Consider the following 15,102-nt stretch of genomic DNA (forward strand, 5'->3'; position numbering starts at 1 on the left):
CAGCAAAACATACACATTCACCATCACACAGTTTGTGTGAATTAGAGACACCTTCTCACATTTCTAGAACATGTCCAGGGGCACAAATCACACCCTCCATCCTGTAGATCTGAAGTCACTGTGCAGCCGCTCGTTTATTCATGCCTTAATCCTGGAGAGAATCTGAATTTTAAGAGATGACGTTAATATATGTTTTGTAGAATTCAAAGCGATTACAATCAGAGAACCCTGTTTACAGCCATTATCTGGAGAGTGACAGAATTAGCAATTGATTGTCAAATGAACAAATAAAACTGAAGAACTTATCTATGAATATGGAAGAGCTTAAAAAATCAAAGTGCAGCAGCAACTGAAGAGGTAATATCTTTTTGGACTCACAAGTAAAAAACGACGCATGCTTTCCATAATACTGTATATACAGAATCACCGTTCGCACGTGGTATGTAAGTGCAATGCAAGGAAAGCCGTATGGGTTCTAACACTTCATATTCACCAGCAGTTATTGGTTTTCATTCTCGTAGTAAACAATGAATTGCAGAAACATAGCCCAGCAACACAGTCAGCTTCCGTTTAAGTAACCATTAACGGAAAAAAAAATCAGTTCCTTTTTCCTCAGTAGTATTCTGTCATAATAGCAGCTGCATTACTTACATCTAACTCTCAATTCACATCCTCTGAGGACATAGCAGAGTTTGAGGCCATCACTGAATGATAAGCAGCGCATCCTCATTCAGTCATTTTTGATGGAGTCCCGTTTCCCATGGTAACGGTATTACCATCATCACTGGTGGCCTGCCGCAGAGCAATGACCTTGTTTCCCATAGTTACAATATTACCATCACTGCTGGCTTGCGAAAGTGCAGAGGTGTGTTTTGCCCTGGCCCTTGCAGTCATGCTATTACCAAAGGAGTGTGGTGTTATAGGGCCCTGGGTCATCATGGCCAGGTGGTCACATGTTGTGGACGGTGCACTCACCGTCACACAACTACTGTATAATATAACTTACCAGAAGTAAAACTGATTGCCTGCTATACATGATTCTTGACCTAAACACTCAGTGGATCAGACATTCATAAAGCCCCTGGCCTTCATGTAACTTAGAAATTCCATGCTAAATGATGAATAGCCAGTGCTTGGAGTAGCTGAGAAACCCTGTTGTAGCAGACCTGAAAGTCAATGACAACTATTGCATTTCTGAATTTTACCAGTGAACTAATGCCATGGTTCCCCCAGAAGAAAAAATTGTGGAAATGTATCTCCTTGAAACACCTCAGAAACAAACCACACGTTCATAAAAAAAAGGAACAATTGTTTCTGTTTTACATGCCTATATCGAGCGGCACAAAGCAGGTGCTCCCATTTGTTATTCTGTTTTACAGTCCGTTTACAGCAGGGGATCACAGTTCCTGACAATGGACTGATTTCTCTTTGACACAGTCTTCATGGATTTGTCTTTAGCTGCACTGATTATGAGGTTGATTACCTCATAGCCTCTCTTTCATATTACTGTGATGGTCACCAGGAGTGCCACAGGCTTGGTGATGTCAGTCTGACACCAAATTTGCATATGTGGTCCCTATTTCGATTATCTGACTGGTTGTGTGTTTTTAGGAATATTTGTGTCTCCTCACAATGTAGTCTGATTAGTTTTAAGCTATCTGCCTTTAAATGCATGATATGTCAGGTCAGCAAGTTAAGGTCACAGAAATATAAAAACAGAGCAGTCGATTCTCGCATCAAAAGCCAAAAAAGTGCTTAAGAAGTTTTGTGCTTTTGACTTAAGCATACTCTCCCCTCATCAGCGTGGACAAGCCCACAGCACTTAACCGGAAAGCAAATCTATCCCGTTAAGCATAGAATGGTTACCGATTAGGCAGTGTCCTGGTCAGGTAGTTCCACTGGGGACCCCTGACTTACTGTATGAAGTGTATGTACGTTAGGCCCGTATTGGTGCGAATCGGAGCGTTTCACAATCACAATACATACAGTGTCCGCCTCTTTGAGAGGAAGGCGTCCCTGTCTGACCCAGTCTAGGTGGAGCGCAAGGACATGCACTGCGGAAGGCGTCCCTGTCTGACCCAGTCTAGATGGAGCGCAAGGACATGCACTGCGGAAGGCGTCCCTGTCTGACCCAGTCTAGATGGAGCGCAAGGACATGCACTGCGGAAGGCGTCCCTGTCTGACCCAGTCTAGGTGGAGCGCAAGGACATGCACTGCGGAAGGCGTCCCTGTCTGACCCAGTCTAGGTAGAGCGCAAGGACATGCACTGCAGTTTAGGATGGCGAGGACACACTGTTTCCTTTGAACCTATTCTTTGTTCATTTTAATGGAGAGAATTATTTTTAATTTACCACTTGTTTAGCTTAATTGATTCACCTACTAGGCATGTTGACAAGGCAGGTTTCACTTGAATCCTGCCTAATGGTAATATACCGGAACATTTCTATAAGCTGCTGTGTTATTTAATTCTTATATGATAATATGTATTATGCACATTCCTTTTGGATTGTAACATTTATTCTGAATATATAATGAATGTAAACAGTTTTGTTACATGTTTGGCTCCCTGAAATCTGCAATAATGCATTTGGCCATGTAGAAGCACGTGATTTAATACAGCCCACCAGAGCAATACCCCCCCCCCCCCCCCCCCCCCCAACTCCCTGGGTGCTGCTGTGGTTTGCTTCCTTTCACTGCCAAGCTTACTCTCACCTGTGGAGAACATGCTGGGGACACAAAGAGAATTCCCTTAAGTGCATGTAAACCCCAGATATAAGTTGATAGGCGAACATGCTTAAGTGGGAAGAACTGCACTGCTGCATGCTTTTTCAACATGGGAGAATCAACCCCAAAGTGCGCTAACTTACAAGGATACAGAACCACTTTAATACTATTTATACACTCCCACCTTGAATATATGTATGCAGACAGAAACACTCAACGTTTACTGGCCCATATTGCTTGTGTTCTTACTTTGTATGTGTGTGTCGATTAATATGCAGCGCTATGCTAGTGTTGTGTTGAATCTCCTTCATGGGACACACCTGATTTCATTGTATATTCGTGCAATGACATTAAAAAGGCATTCTATTCTATTATATTCTATTCTATTTCTCCCGCACCAAATTCTTTGGGTACTTACTGAAACTCAAATGGTCTCAATATATAATTCCATTACTAGAGTTGTATTGATCGTAAATGATTTGTTCTACCTAAAGTGAACAAAATGATCTTGGTGACTGCACCGATTCCTTATTTTCATTGTTTATTCAATGAAAGAGTCACCTGTCAGTTCATTCTTGACAACTGATATCCTTTCTTTCATCATCCACTGATAATAATGACATTGTAATAAATCATGTGAAGCAACCTATGATGCTTTATTTTATCAGTATCAAAGACAGAATCCCAAATGGAGGATTGATAATCAGAGAAAATGTCAGAATCCAAACTGGGACAGAACGATAGCAGAATTATAATCCTAAAGTCGAACTTAAACGGGCAAAACCATGTGTAACTCTTTCAAGAGAAATCACAAGTTCAGGGCCCTGCATGAAAAAAGCCGGATTTCTTGTTTAGCTGGATAACTCATCAGATTTAATGTGCCCCAGTTTAAATGGACTTTACCTTCATTCACTTACAGTACATTTAGCCAAGGCTACCTTAAATCTGACAAGCAAGAAATCCAGCTTCATGATACAACTTCATGCTGCAGATAAAGTATCAAAGTCAACAAATTAATAAATTATTCAGAAAAAATGCTATAGTTTATCATCTAAAAATGCATTCAGTAAAAAGGATCATGGTTTACCTGAACTCCCTAAGTTAACATACCTTTAGCTTCAGTCAGATTACCGTAACATTGACATTGCACCAGTAATGGCTAAATCAAAAGCACTATTATTATTTTAAACGTCGAAAGTCTACTTCAATCAAGCTACTGTAGGTGCTGTGTTTCTGCTGCAAGAGACTAGGGGAAGGCGATGGCACTAATAACTGGGAATTTATACACATTATTCTTTGAGGTATTTCTTTTTCTTTACTCTATACTTAGGCAAAGTCTGTACTGAAAAATAAATATGACAAACAGAAATACAGGTACTTTAAGTATATATATATTATATAACACACCAGAACATAAAACTGACAAATGCCATATGAAACTTCAACTTACGAACTTTCAGACATACGAATGAAGAGGACTGTAAGTCCAAATTGTGTTCCTTGGGCTCCTGTTTCCTGTCCGCAACATCAAATTTTTTTTCTGCGCGCCAGTTCCATCTAGTACGACTTCTGGCTGCTACTCCCGCCGCGCAGCAGCGTAGCGTGCGAACTCCCAGCATCCTAGTTCTTAGTGCCTATACCCTTAAAATGATGTTGAATAACGACTTACGGACATTTCAAATTACGAATGGCCGTTCGGAACGTATCTCTTCCGTAAGTAGAGGAGCGTCTGTATTTAAAATGTAAATAAACTTATGCTTGTTTTTTTTTGTGATACAACAGTCAAAATAGTCAAGCTTTCAGTAAATGTGTCAGTAGGTAAGAAAGACATTTAGTAATGCTTAATCTTGTATGACTTCATTGGGTGTTAAGGTGCATGCTTCAGGATGTTAATAAATGCATTAACTCATGGTTACTTTGGCATTAGTTCATTTATATATGATTTTGTAGACCAGAATTGTAAAGTGTTACCAAAAAATTCTGGTTGTCTGCTTAAACCATGGTATGAAAGGCATTATGGGACCGCTAAAAGCACTTTACATTTTTTTTTTACATTTACCGCTACCTCTTCACAAGTAATATGAGGGAGTCTCCTTCTCACAGAGCACTTTAGTGGTCTTGAAAATTTCACTTTCCCATGTGCAAATGGTGTGAACTGAAGAAATTACAATACATTGGTCTGTGAATCAAAATTGCTTCCCTTCTCCGAGCATGAAGTTAAAGGCTTAAAAAATGAAGGCCTTAAAAAGTTAAAGAAAGTAGTTCAACTATGTAAAAGTACTGTATGTTTTATGAAGCAGGGAGTACCATGACGAAATCAACAGGTGCTTTATTGATCACAACAAAGCCTTCGATTGTATTGCTCTTATAAAATTATGGAATTTTCTCGGGAAATTAGCTTTAACTGAAAATCTCATTGTACATATGATTTCAGATTGGTTAGATGCGTTACACAAGAATGGATTCTATCACTATATCTATTATTTATTGTATAAAACGTAGAATGACAGATGCTGAATAAGACAGCTGAGGATAACCTGTGAATATTAATAGAGAATGAGAAAGATCTGAAGAAACATAAGGAAAATTAAAGAACATTGTTAAATGTTATCTCCCCCTAAAAGGTGTGGCCACAGTATCCCACCTTATCTGCACTAGGCCTCTGAAGTTCACTGCCCGCAAGTTTTGCTTTAAGTTTTGAGCGAATACATTTCTTAACGTACAACCCATAGCATTCTCTCGCTTCACGCCAGCGTCTGGATTTGTGGTCATGTTTTCATTAGGCAAGAACACAAATAACCAAAACACTACATTTAATTAAATTTTAAATTAATTCATGTGCTTTAAAGAGGACACATTTTACGGTTTACATGAGCATGGTTTAGTACTCTGTGGGAGGATTAAATTAAACTGTATGTGATTTAATACAACATACGTACAAAAAACTGTGACCTTTGTGGTTCCTCTATACCAATAGTGTGTATGTTACAGTTCTTACTGTTATGTAAAGGAAAATGGATCATAGTACAAATGAGAAATAAATAGAATATAAATATTTAGACATATAAAAAATATAAATATTAAAAATAACACTTTACAATGCAGGGCACCGCCTAATTGGAAGAGAGAGATTCAGCAAATTGGCATGTAAGTGGAATGCACAATAGATGAATAAATATAGTTACATGTCACATTGAGGACTCAGGTAATTCAGGTAAAAACATTTACTGGTGTTCATATTCGCAATTGATCCATCCAGTTTTTCCAGAAATAATACTGGTCGGTGAGTGTGTGAGGAGTAAGGACTAGATGGGCAGAGCAGGTGACAGGGCTGTCCGGGGAATACAGTGCTGGTTCTGACAGTGCCCCTTTCTAGGGGAATACAGTGCTGGTTCTGACAGTGTCCCTTTCTAGGGGAATACAGTGCTGGTTCTGACAGTGCCCCTTTCTAGGGGAATACAATGCTGTGGGTCTGACAGTGCCCCTTTCTATGGGAATACAGTGCTGCCGTTTCTACTTTTATTTGATACAGGATTTATGTCAGGAACATCAATCTAATACAGCCCAGAGAGATAAGGAGAAAAACAACAGCAAAAAAATGACTAGTTTGGGAAAGGAGAAGTGGAGAAAGGGATCAGCATTAAGCTATAGAATCATGGAAGTCATGTGCTGCTAAGTTGGTCAGTGAGGTGGATGGATACTTCATATGTTCATATTTGTTAAATATTCAAATATACTGAAAAAAAAATAAAATGGGAATACACATTAGGAGCAGTTGAAACCGAAAGATTTCAATGGCTATTCTGTGACAAACAAAAGCTCTGGGCATTCATTCGAGACTTTCATTCATTGCACGAGGAAATGTGCTGAGCGCTCTGCATAAATAACTCACAAATATAAAAAAGGCTCGCTCTTCTGTGAGATATAGAAGAAGATGTAGTCTCAAGTACTGCAATATGACGGATCACATTGGCAGTTATAGAAAAAGATGTTTACTGTTGTCTGTTTCATAAATATCATTGCTTTATACCTTGAGTATATGTTATGGATATGTGAATTATACCTGTTTCAGGTATAATTAACCTTGGAGTGGTGTAGTGGGTTAGGATGCGGTGCTTGTGACTGAAAGGTCACCAGGTTGAATCCTAAGACCAACAAAGCGATTCCACTGTTGGGCCCCTTGAGTAAAAGGCCGTCAACCACCAATTGCTCCAGAAAGATCGATTTCAATGAAAGTATCTGTTGAATAAATTAAATGAAAAAACTCTGCCCGGGATAAGTTATTAAAAGTTGGTGGGATGATTAGTTTGTAACTGATTATTTTGTTTCTGCTTGTCTTTTAATTCACTCATGATATTAAATTAAAAGGGGAAATTGGAAACTGAAAGAGAGAAATAAGAAGACTGGCTTAAAAAGAAAAAAAAAACATTAAGATAAATATATAAAACACAAAATAAGATTTATATCTTAGGTTACATTTATGTGCATACTAACTACAGTACTGTGCACTTCTCAAATATTCAGCATAAATATTACATATCAGTTATTAATTTGTTCATTCATTCATTCATTCATTCATTCATTCATTCATTTTCCATGCCCTCTTGTCTCATTACACTTTACTTGAGGGGGCACAAGTAATTTAGTAACTCAAGTACAAATCATGAAAAAATACAGTAACTGCATGAAATACATGAACTGTTATGATTGATTAATGATGAAAAAACATGAGATCAGTACATTAACACTTTCTGGTTTCTGGTTAATTAATACATTAAGTAAGAATGTACTACTACATTATTTGTGCCCCCTCAAGTAAAGCGTTAGCCTCTTGTCCTCTATCAATTATCCATCATTCCATTTTCACCCACCGGGCGTCAGAGCAGAATCAGGACACTCTGGAGGGATTGTGCCTCCTTGCCAGTTTGGGAGTGTTTGTGAGCCCCCAGGTAAGCTAGACTCCACGGCCTTGGTGAGGGAAATCTGTCTCCAACCTCCCTGGTGTGCCAGAAAAGTGTGAAGTCAAACAAGATGAAGTATAATTCATATTTGGTCATAGATTTAGCTGTCTTTGTACCAAAAATATACACATATCAGCAGCATTGGGCCAGACCAAGATTTTGCTTCTACCAACCAGTTGGGTATAAAGGATGACAGTCACAGAGTACTTACCTGGTTGGTCGAGACAAAATCTTGATCTGGATTTGTAGCCTCCGGACTTGACATGCCCAACACTGCATATCAGTCAGCATGTAGTGAGCCTGTAGCCTGTCCGAGAGGGCACAGGGGAAAAGACACCCTGAACTGGATTTCAACTGGATTCCAGTGCACATATGCACGTTATGATCAAAGTGAAGACACAACTTCAACTAAACCTCAACTACTGTAAGTTTGAGAAAACCTAGACAAAGACAGAGAATAGAAGAACTCCACCCCTACAAACCTGGGGTAGAATTTTGAACCCCCAAGCCAAGAGGAACAGACAGCTCCTCCTGACAATAAGATGTTGTACAAACAATAAATAGACCAACTGTGGGTTTTTCTACATTTTAAAACTGATGATAAGGAAATGTGTCCCATTCTAAAATTTCTGCTGTGTTCATTTTTCCTGTGGCGATCATGAAGAATGTTAAAGGAGCAAAATGTTTTCAGTATTCATTTTACAAGCTGATATTGAAAATGTTCACAATTTCCCCCATAGTTATGTTAGAATAATTAATTAAAGAATTATCAGTTGTACCCTAAACAACATGTAAATGAAAATCCTTTAACATAATAAATGTCCTTACAGTTAACTGTAGCTCATTAATAGCTAATAGAAAAGTTTTATAGTATTTACTGTTTTATTATAACACTGAAGATATCATATTGTCCCTACTGTATATCATCCTACATGACAGTGGTGTCATCTGACATAAAGCATGACATGGCATGAAATGAGACTGCTTCAGTGTCCTGTACCTAATCTATGTGATGTGTGGTCAAGGCCATTTAATTCATATGCAGAGACCAGCATTCTGCAATGTGACCAATTTGGATTATAGTCTTTAATCAGTTCAATTAAGATGGCAGGCACTTGACAAGTGGGAGCCTTATCTGTAAGTAAAGGGTTGGCATAGGGGCACAGTGGGTAATCTCACACCTGGGACAGTCTCCGTCCTGTCGCTACATGCGTGGAGTTAGCATCTTCTCCTTGTGTCGTCGTAGGGTTTCCTCCGCAAAGTTCAAAAACATGCTGATCCCCCATGACCCGGCACAGGATAAGCTAGTATGGAGAATGGATGGATTTGTAAGCAAATAGACCTTGAAGTCATTCATAAAGCCAATGATGGGAGCTAAAAGCAAGGATCATACTTTCTGCTCCAAGTAGCAATTTTGGCTGCTGAATTTTGAGTAATTAAATACAAATATTTAAAGTGCAATATGTGTGCTCCATGACAGGACTGCACTATAGCAATCTAAGCTGCTGTATACAAAAGCAGGAACTTTTTTCTCAGTATCTCGGATTATGAGAAAACCCTCCAGCGTGGCACTGTTTAATAGCACACCTTTGATACAGCATCAACATAAGGTTTTAATAAGAGGCTTGAATCTAAAATAACACCAAGATCACATGCCAAGCTATTGAGCTAACAAATGACATGACTGCTATGCGGATCACCAAATTCGAACCATCAACCTCGCTGGAGCACAGCCTGCTAACCTGCCAAGCTGGCCATCATCTGATTGATCACCGTAGAACTGAGTGATCAAATAATGGAAATTGGACAAGGATGTGGGGATCATATATGAACAATAAAAAACAGCTTTTCATTTTAACTTTTGAAAGACTCATGCAGTATTTTAATGCAATTCATCACTCTGACCATTCCATCCCATAGGAACGGTGAAATGTAATTCGTAGGTGTCAGTATGGCAGCTCACTTGCTGAAGGCATGCATTAAAAACATCAGCCTGTTACATTCCCCACTCTCTATGGCCTATCTTACATTTGATGACTATGAATGAAGTCTCCTGAGAGTTAAAGTAAGAACAGGGCATAGAATAGGTAGACCTTACAAATAAATATCATCAAACAAACAAATACTTTGAGCTTTCAGTAATAATTGTTATTTTTTTGTTTGTGTGTTCATTTTTCGGTAAAAACACATTTTGTATTGTATTTATATATATATATATATATATATACGCACACAGAATGGCACACAGCTAGCAACCGGGGGTGAGACAGTCTTCCCATGCTGGGCTTACAGTCTAAACTGGGAACAAGCCAAGGAGGAGGGAAGAAGCTGTACCACATACTGTACAGAAGTACTAGCATTGCATTGTCATACTACAAAGAAATGTGAATTCTCTATTGAGCCCGCATAATGTTTATGTAAGAGTAACAGTAACAGTTACTTTATTAAATTTTAACCAGATACTAGTTTACATTAGTCTCATTTCTGAACTAGCAGAACTGTTTTTGACTGTAACACTGTCTTTCCCTTCTGTACGCATCACTTTCTTTGTCACTGTCTGCATATTTGGCTTAGCAGTTAGAGCATGAGATTAGCTACTAGGCAAGACAGCCATGTCCGACTTTGGTGTGTTTGGATTGTAGCGATTTTAAATACAACAAAGTAGTGGGTGGCAAATAGTTTTGGGTGGAGAGCCAGTGTGTTTATCAGCTAGAAGCAACGATCTGCATCAAAAGCTTTTTCATGAAAAAATACTTACTAATGCCTAAGTCTGCTTTGCTTAATTGTTAAGTGTGTCTTTACACTCACATATCATATATATTATATATGTTACAGATTCCAAAAGTATTCTGAAAAAGGTAGACAAACATATACAATGCTGAACACCTCCTGGACTGTGTATTCAGTATTCAGGCACTAAATACTTAATATCCTGTTCAGCCCTGTGAACAAACTTCTGCTTCCTACCTACCAGGAAATACTAGAGGACAGCCATTCTGAACAGACCGTCACCTTATAACAGCCGCCCTTCTATACACTTTTCCCTACTTCTCTCCATAAATCTTACCCTGCAAAGGTCATCTGTCTGCACCCTTTCAATGCCGGCTACAATATATATAAGGTGTGTTTATTAAGATATAGCAGAGGCATATTTCTGCCAAATCTATTCAAATGTAAAACAAAAGCATTTGTGACTTAACTTCACTTTCTTTTATTACTTAGAAGACAGGAATGCCTTTTTTTTCAAATTCAGTCTAGGTGAAAGCAGATATAGAGCGGAGCGTGGCTTACACAAGCCCACAGAAGTCATGGCCACCGGGACAAAGGACTCAGGGGGCAGGCATGTTGGAGAAACAAAAGGAGTTATACTGAACTCAAAGAACAAAGACTAGAAATAAACGTGGTCAAGCGGGATCAAATTGGAAGGACTGGGCACCAGCAATAAGATAGTATGACATCACTGACCAGACTAGCGAGGACAAGACAAAGAGATGCTTATATACATGAACTAACAAGGGGTAACAAGCATCAGGTGGGACCCATTAGGCCACATGAGGGAGGAGACAGGAGGGCCAGGCAGACGCAGTGGGCAGGATGCAACTGCAGGAAGAACTGCATAAGCAGCTGGAGATGATGTAACTGTTTCCTAACATCTGAACTCCTCAAAAGACAAACGGCATGATTCAAACAATTTACTTATTAATGCACATAAATGAAAAGTGTATAAAAATCCATAAACTAATAACTATATCCTCCTGAGACCCGACCTATTCATTTATGTCCATTGTAGTGGACATTGTATTTTTGCATTTATTAGTTCACTGATGTTGGGAAACGTATTTATTCTTGTTGTGCACTAAAGAGGACATGCTGTGAAATTAAAATAAGAATAAATTTGAAAAAATCTAAATTGTAAGATGTCTTATTTCCTCCAAAGACAAATAACCTACAATTGAAGGACACTTTTTTCCTTGGGTCTCAGAAGGATATTTAGAGTATTCATTTCACATGCTAAGGGCAAGAATTGTATTTGTGCAGATAATGATTTCTTTTCTTGATTAGGCAATTCATCAAGATCAAAGAGCTTGACTTTTCTGGTAATGGAGCCTTATTTTGGCCTGTGTACAAGACCTCATGCATTCAAGGGACCGACAGTCAGAATGCAGTCTCTTACAAATCAGCTATGAAACACAGTTTTTTATAGTATTATATTTTTACACAGTGGTTAATTTAAAAACATATCGTCAAGGAAAGATGACTATATTGTGTACAAATAAATGATTGATAAATGCAACGAATGGCTAAAATGAATAACTAAATTGCATGATCAGATAAAATGATCAGTGATCCAGAAATCTGGACAGTTTCGAGAAAAAAAAAAGAAAATTACATTCTGTGAAATCCCAAATTCAGACTATTAGTTGCAAAAATCTATTTTAATGACAGGTGTGAAAGTAAGATAAATATCTTTATTAAAATAAGAATAGAAACATAATTATTGGTAGAAAGTGAGTGATCATTTTTTTTTAATCCATAGCACATGCAAAACAGTTATAAAGATAAAAATTCATTTTATACGCTTACAGTCCATTGACATTTCATATTATTATTATTATTATTATTATTATAAAACAAAAGATTTAAAAGTAATCTACACAAAGAGAGGGTACTAAGTGAAATATACAGTTATCTAGTGGCTTCTCTTCAAAGAACAAAAGGTAGCAATAAAAAGCAGAAATGCAGGACTCACTTCTAAGCAAGCAAACAAACAAATAAATAAATAAGTGCCCATTCAATAAATGGGCCAGTACTATTCTGGACTGTCTCATGCTAAAAGCAATTCAGTTAAATATTTCATAGCAGGCTAGCAGTGATGTACAAAATGCTTCTTCTCCCCTGACGGTAACATTCTCCACTTTTGTTATTCTCATACACTTAAATAACTTTTCTGCCATGGCCACAGTTACAAAAAGCCGGTTTCAGTACTTGTAAGTTTTGTAAGTTTTATTTATTGATGCAAGTTTTGTAGGTAAATCAAAACTAAGCCACCTGCCTTTATTCTTTAATTATTAAAGAAGCTAAACTATATCATTCACCAGCTCTCCTTACATGAAGGTATTCAGGATTTACAACAACTTATATAACGTATAGTGTACGTCTTCAGCTTTTTTAAAATGGTGAAAGTTATTGCTTGACTATTGCTTAATTATATGTAATTAAAATAAAATTTAATTCAAGTTAAGGAAAATTGGAAGTAGGTGTGTATTAAGCTACCGTATAACCTGGAGGGAGGTGTGTATTAAGCTACCGTATAACTTGAGGGAGGTGTGTATTAAGCTACCGTATAACCTGGAGGGAGGTGTGTATTAAGCTACCGTATAACTTGAGGGAGGTGTGTATTAAGCTACCGTATAACTTGAGGGAGGTGTGTATTAAGCTACCGTATAACCTGGAGGGAGGTGTGTATTAAGCTACCGTATAACCTGTAGGGAGGTGTGTATTAAGCTACCGTATAACCTGTAGGGAGGTGTGTATTAAGCTACCGTATCACCTGGAGGGAGGTGTGTATTAAGCTACCGTATAACTTGAGGGAGGTGTGTATTAAGCTACCGTATAACCTGGAGGGAGGTGTGTATTAAGCTACCGTATAACTTGAGGGAGGTGTGTATTAAGCTACCGTATCACCTGGAGGGAGGTGTGTATTAAGCTACCGTATAACTTGAGGGAGGTGTGTATTAAGCTACCGTATAACCTGGAGGGAGGTGTGTATTAAGCTACCGTATAACCTGTAGGGAGGTGTGTATTAAGCTACCGTATAACCTGTAGGGAGGTGTGTATTAAGCTACCGTATAACCTGGAGGGAGGTGTGTATTAAGCTACCGTATAACTTGAGGGAGGTGTGTATTAAGCTACTGTAAAAGCTGCTCTCAATGAGAATTGGAGGGGGTGAGGACATTTTCTTTGTTAGTTGGTGAGACAATTATTACTGTAAATATTGTTATGGGTTTCCACTCTAAAATAAGTTGATTATTTTTACTCTGCTATAGAAGAATCCCTGTCATTATTTATTCATATTAATTAACTATTATTTATTTTTTTATTGACATCACCTGATTGAGAGGTCAGCTAAAAATTGCTTGAGCATGTCCTTTATCATTTTATTGTTTCAGTACAAAAAGCAAATAACAGGAGTTGCTGACAAACTGGGAAAGTAGTGGTCCACAGAAAGATTCATTGAAGTCTCATCAATCTTTAAATGTTTTGCCAGAGAAAATAATGATTTTGAGGCGGACAGAATTATTTATTGTTTGCAAACATCAGAAAAACCTATAAAAGTATGACTTTAGATGCAATGCTATTAGAATATATGTACTCAAGAGACTGCATTATTTACGCATTTGAAATTTTAATAACACAATTTTTTTGGAAGACAGGATGCATTTTGGGAGGGTCTGGGCCCTCCACTGACCTGGAAACATGCTGTCCACCTAACTGAGGATATTAGCGCATTTTACAGACCAGATTAGCATTAAAGTGTGGAATATTTTACGAAATGTGTTTTTTTACTGCTGAGGTTGATTAAAAAGCAAAAAACTAATTATCTTTACCAGTTTCAGTATACAATATTAAAAGTTAAAGAAAAGTTAGGGTAAGCATCCTCAGAATATAAAAGAAATAAAAATGTTGACATGAATACTAAGAAACGTTTCTATAGTAATATTATAAGATTATCACTATTTGTTAGCTTTTAATTAAGCTGCCTCCAGATCTGTGACGGAGCTCACCTGGAACTCATTTCCTGTGCTGAACAATAACACCACTTCCATTCTTCCATTCAGTGTGAGGTATTGTGAGCTTTTGACTTGTCAATGTGTGAATAAAGACTCATTCAAGTAGAACCATGGAAACCTGGTAGTTGTCATTGGCACACGGTTCATGGTGCTATTGTTCATATTGTAATAATAATAATAATAATAATAATAATAATAATAATAATAATAATGCAAAGACTGTCTGGTGCTCTGGTGCTAGTCCTGAAACGGTAAATGTTGCGTACTTGGATCTCTAGAAAAATTGTCAACTTGTGTTGACATCATGGTCAGTTCCTTAAAAGAAGAAAGAGAAAGACTTTGAACACCTGCGTCATCTGCAGGCAGCTTCTGATGACACCTTTCACTTCACCACATGTGGTCTGGCATTCGATTTGACAGAGGTGACCTATCTGCAAGTGCCCCTTGTTCCTTCCTTTACTGTGCTGTCTGGCAACAAAGCTTGACAGCTATCAATATGAATTCTAGCAGAGACACTGTAACACTATATGGCAAGAATTAATCAGTTTGTCTGTGTAAATGAATTTTATTTTACGATTAAAAGCCGCTATCTTACGCATTGAACCACAGTGCTGATTGATTCATGG

This window comes from Paramormyrops kingsleyae, chromosome 18, assembly GCF_048594095.1.
Source record: "Paramormyrops kingsleyae isolate MSU_618 chromosome 18, PKINGS_0.4, whole genome shotgun sequence".
NCBI classification, from domain to species: domain Eukaryota; kingdom Metazoa; phylum Chordata; class Actinopteri; order Osteoglossiformes; family Mormyridae; genus Paramormyrops; species Paramormyrops kingsleyae.